This window comes from Dermacentor variabilis, chromosome 4 (assembly GCF_050947875.1).
Source record: "Dermacentor variabilis isolate Ectoservices chromosome 4, ASM5094787v1, whole genome shotgun sequence".
NCBI classification, from domain to species: domain Eukaryota; kingdom Metazoa; phylum Arthropoda; class Arachnida; order Ixodida; family Ixodidae; genus Dermacentor; species Dermacentor variabilis.
In genome coordinates, this window is record NC_134571.1 from 48,430,204 (window position 1) to 48,436,203 (window position 6,000).

The window sequence follows — 6,000 nt, forward strand, 5'->3', positions numbered from 1 at the left end:
TGCGCATCCCGTACTGATGAACAGCATGTACCCTGCGGAATACGATATGCTCTGTTCTTTTTGCAGAAGAGAAAAGGGCACCCTGCCGCACGTCTTGGCAGAGTGCACAGAACTCAAGACCCCTTCCTCCCCTTCCCACCAACACCCCCAATACCCAACCCCTTGAGCGATGGGAGACCTTGTTATCCAGCCCCGCCTTACCGATTCAGCTCGCATTGACGGACAGGGGCCAGGAGCTGCTGGAAACATATGGGTCCCGTAACTAGGGAACCACCCCATCTGGTGCCTGCGTGCACCACCGATTTATTTCGGGCCCAGTAAATGTTGCTTCATCATCATCATCTGTGACCCTCTTTAAAAGCCAAATGTCATATCTTGAAAGGTTTGGCAGATGATGCACTGTGGTTCTTGTGCGCATGTCTGCGATTTTCCTTATATTTGCTGATTTTTTAGTGAGTAAAGATATGTGAAGCTGGCGCTTGTCCTGTGTCATTCTCCCGCTCTTGATCGTCTTAGTTGGCGCTGTTCCTCCCTAGTTCAAATGTGAGTGGAGGGAACGTGGACGCACACATGAGGTCAACCACTTTCCCCTCTTCGCCCTATTTAACATTCAGAAGAAGAGAAATTTTTAAAAAAATTACTAAACAGAAATAAGAGTTGTTTGCCGTTCACTAAAATTTATTTATTTCTAAGAACGTGTGAGTGACAAGAAATGTGAATATCCATTCTATCCATTCCACGAGATCTTGGGATGTCATGCAACTGCTAAGAGCGCGCATGTTCCTTGAAATTGAAACTAGCACTCGCCTTCGGGGGAGGGGGGGGGTGGTGCATGCATGATGACGTCACGAAAAAAGAAAGCTTAATAGAAAAGTAATAAAATGCTAGTATTATCGTTTTGTTGTTAAACAAGCTGCGGTTAAATGGGTAAAGCATTTATCTGATGCTGCGTTTCAAGTTCGAAAATGACTGTCGGCGCCTACACGCATGTGCACGCAGCGGGAGCATCACTGTGGTTACTGTGGTTCGTGGTCGTGTGGTGGGTACTGTAGTACTGAAGCACTGTGTAATATCTGCGAGTATGAATAAGGTTGCCATTACGAAGCTACAGAAGCTTCGAACTGTGCCGCATCAACGAAACAGCACCATATGTCATCTCATTTGGACTGTCGATTTCGAAGAGTCGTGGTAACACTGCGCCGACTGCATATATGTTGCCGACACGGATAATGCATATTGCAGGGAGTGTCATATGTAGCACTCTTTAGTTGTGTTTACATCATCATCATCATCATCATCAGCCTGGTTATGCCCACTGCAGGGCAAAGGCCTCTCCCATACTTCTCCAACTACCCCGGTCATGTACTAATTGTGGCCATGTTGTCCCTGCAAACTTCTTAATTTCATCCACCCACCTAACTTTCTGCCGCCCTCTGCTACGCTTCCCTTCCCTTGACCGTCTGGTAAAGCTGGTCTGGTCTTTACACCGTCTGGTAAAGCTGGATGCCTGTTTGGCCTTGCACACCGTGTCGAGATACTGAATTGAATTGAACTATGGGGTTTTACGTGCCAAAACCACTTTCTGATTATGAGGCACGCCGTAGTGGGGGACTCCGGAAATTTTGACCACCTGGGGTTCTTTAACGTGCACCTAAATCTAAGTACACGGGTGTTTTCGCATTTCGCCCCCTTCGAAATGCGGCCGCCGTGGCCGGGATTCGATCCCGCGACCTCGTGCTCAGCAGCCTAACACCATAGCCAGAGATACTGCTCACGAGCTCGAAAACGCAGAAGTGATGCGCACCGGCATTAACGACCGATGTAGGGTGCATACACATTTCCAAATCACTTTGCAAAATAAGGTCGCCTTTTGTTGCCGAACAAATTGCATTCACACATTTCACATTCGTTTGTGCAAGCAGAACCCTGGTCATTCGGGAAAGGTAATTCCTAATAATGCGAACGCTTGTAAGTGGAACGTGAATCTAACAGAAAGGCCTCTTCCCGCGTGAAGGCAATGTCTGCAAATGTCTGTGAAGCGTTTTAAAGGGCCCCTAGCAAGTTTGGCCGTTTTGAGCTGCCAAGCGCAGAGCATACAATGCGCGCTAATGATCATGTTAGCAAAGTATTCCATCGCTGCGCGCCGCGGATAGGTCTGAAATTTCAATCTGAACGCCGTTTTTTATTTCCCTCGCGGCGACCACGCTCCAAGCCGGACGATGACGTACTCGTGTCCTTGCGCTTAGTCCTGCCAATTATTGACAAGGCAACACCGGTTAATTGTGTGACCGGTTGCTTGAATTGACCAAGTGAAGTTTAGAGAAAGATTAAAACGCTTTTTTACTTGGCACCGAAGCAAGCGACATGTACTTCCGCTTCGTCTGCTTGTACCCCGGTGGTCCAGTCACGTGCGCAGCTACTGAAACTGTGCCATTTTCTACCGTGTTCCAGCACGTGATCATGCTCTGCGATCCGCTTGTGTCTGCCTCGTGTACCATTGAATTATACCGTTAGTCATATGTCCTTGTGCCCAGCGTGCAAGATCGAGCGCTGCATGAAACGAGGCAATAGAGAGTTTTAGAATAGAAGCCCAATAGTTTGGGGCCCCAAAGATCTTTGCGGGTGTTAGCGTTGGGGCACGCATGAGTGAAGCATCTTAAATAGGGCTTTGCGTTCGCGGATAGCGTCTTGCGCTGACAGCGCCACTACGGCGTCAAAGAAAAGTTATTCGAAATAATTAAATAAAAGATACCATTTTATAATAAAGATACCAATTTTGACTATCGTGTATTCGCGTTTAATTACACTTTAGAGGTTATTATGTAAGCAGCAAACAATTAGTTGCGCTTAGTTTTGAGTAAACAACTTTACATGCCTTCACCAGCCAAGCTAAGCGGTGTTAGGCCTACGAGCCATAACATCCACAATTGAATTCGGAATCAGCAGCGTCTAATGAATCAATATTCATAACACACGCTATTGAGAGAAAGCGATAATCGCAGTCACTTCTCCTAGCTTGCGAACTTCACGCATTCGTATGAATCAAACCCAGTTTGGTGCTCCAGGTTAGAGCCGCGGACTTTGATGGGTGCCGCCATGTTTGTTTACGTAAATCTTTTGGGGCAACTAATGGGGATGCACAATGGGGATGCAACCAATGGGAAAATTTGCACAAACAGGCCTGGAGTGCGGCCTGATCCCGGTGACCAGAACCGGTAACGCACTCTCTCACCAGAGCAGGATTGGCCACCCTGGTGCAGTACTTGGCCACAACCTCCTATATGAATACAACAATCAAACCCCGGCCCTCAGTCCCCAGCAGCCGCGAAGCAACTGACCACGGCGGCGGTCAGATCTGTGACGCTGCAGAGGGTGCTAAGAATACCTGGCTCCGGACAGGCCGCCATTGGAATCTGAACCTGGCAACGTTTAACGTTAGAACGCTATCTAGTGAGGCGAGTCTAGCAGTGTTATTGGAGGAATTAGAGGGTAGTAAATGGGATATAATAGGGCTCAGTGAGGTTAGGAGGACAAAAGAAGCATATACAGTGCTAAAAAGCGGGCATATACTGTGTTACCGGGGCTTAGCAGAGAGACGAGAACTAGGAGTCGGATTCCTGATTAATAAGGAAATAGCTGGTAACATACAGGAATTCTATAGCATTAACGAGAGGGTGGCAGGTCTTGTTGTGAAACTTAATAAGAGGTACAAAATGAAGGTTGTACAGGTCTATGCCCCTACATCCAGTCATGATGACCATGAAGTCGAAAGCTTCTATGAAGACGTGGAATTGGCGATAGGCAAAGTCAAAACAAAATACACTATACTGACGGGCGACTTCAATGCCAAGGTAGGCAAGAAGCAGGCTGGAGACAAGTCAGTGGGGGAATATGGCATAGGCTCTAGGAATAGCAGAGGAGAATTATTAGTAGAGTTTGCAGAACAGAATAATATGCGGATAATGAACACCTTTTTCCGCAAGCGGGTTAGTCGAAAGTGGACGTGGAGGAGCCCGAATGGTGCGACTAGAAATGAAATCGACTTCATACTCTGCGCGAACCCTGGCATCATACAAGATGTAGACGTGCTCGGAAAGGTACGCTGCAGTGACCATAGGATGGTAAGAACTCGAATTAGCCTAGACTTGAGGAGGGAACGGAAGAAACTGGTACACAAGAAGCCAATCAATGAATTAGCGGTAAGAGGGAAACTAGAGGAATTCCGGATCAAGCTACAGAACAGGTATTCGGCTTTAACTCAGGAAGAGGACCTCAGTGTTGAAGCAATGAACGACTATCTTATGGGCATCATTAAGGAGTGCGCAATAGAAGTTGGTGGTAACGCCGTTATACAGGAAACCAGTAAGCTATCGCAGGAGACGAAAGATCTGATCAAGAAACGCCAATGTATGAAAGCCTCTAACCCTACAGCTAGAATAGAACTGGCAGAACTTTCTAAGTTAATCAACAAGCGTAAGACAGCGGACTTCAGGAACTATAATATGGATAGAATTGAACAGGCTCTCAAGAACGGAGGAAGCCTAAAAACAGTGAAGAAGAAACTAGGAATAGGCAAGAATCAGATGTGTGCGCTAAGAGACAAAGCCGGCAATATCGTTACTAATATGGATGAGATAGTTCAAGTGGCTGAGGAGTTCTATAGAGATTTATACAGTACCAGTGGCACCCACGACGATAGCGGAAGAGAGAATAGCCTAGAGGAATTCGAAATCCCACAGGTAACGCCAGAAGAAGTAAAGAAAGCCTTAGGAGCTATGCAAAGGGGGAAGGCAGCTGGGGAGGATCAGGTAACAGCAGATTTGTTGAACGGTGGTGGTCAGATTGTTCTAGAGAAACTGGCCACCCTGTATACGCAATGCCTCATAACCTCGAGCGTACCGGAATCTTGGAAGAACGTTAACATAATCCTAATCCATAAGAAAGGGGACGCCAAAGACTTGAAAAATTATAGACCGATCAGCTTACTGTCCGTTGCCTACAAATTATTTACTAAGGTAATCGCAAATAGAATCAGAAACACCTTAGACTTCTGTCAACCAAAGGACCAGGCAGGATTCCGTAAAGGCTACTCAACAATAGACCATATTCACACTATCAATCAAGTGATAGAGAAATGTGCAGAATATAACCAACCCTTATATATAGCTTTCATTGATTACGAGAAAGCGTTTGATTCAGTCGAAACCTCAGCAGTCATGGAGACATTACGGAATCAGGGTGTAGATGAGCCATATGTAAAGATACTGGAAGATATCTATAGCGGCTCCACAGCCACCGTAGTCCTCCACAAAGAAAGCAACAAAATCCCTATAAAGAAAGGCGTCAGACAGGGAGATACGATATCTCCAATGCTATTCACAGCATGTTTACAGGAGGTATTCAGAGGCCTGGAGTGGGAAAAATTGGGGATAAAAGTTGATGGAGAATACCTTAGCAACTTGCAATTCGCTGATGATATTGCCTTGCTTAGTAACTCAGGAGACCAATTGCAATGCATGCTCACTGACCTGGAGAGGCAAAGCAGAAGGGTGGGTCTGAAAATTAATCTGCAGAAAACTAAAGTATTGTTTAACAGTCTCGGAAGAGAACAGCAGTTTACGATAGGTAGCGAAGCACTGGAAGTGGTAAGGGAATACATCTACTTAGGGCAGGTAGTGACCACGGATCCGGATCATGAGACTGAAATAACCAGAAGAATAAGAATGGGCTGGGGTGCGTTTGGCAGGCATTCTCAAATCATGAACAGCAGGTTGCCACTATCCCTCAAAAAGAAAGTGTATAACAGCTGTGTGTTACCAGTACTCACATATGGGGCAGAAACCTGGAGGCTTACGAAAAGGGTTCTGCTGAAATTGAGGACGACGCAACGAGCTATGGAAAGAAGAATGATGGGTGTAACGTTAAGGGATAAGAAAACAGCAGATTGGGTGAGGCAACAAACGCGGGTAAACGACATCTTAGTTGAAATCAAGAAAAAGA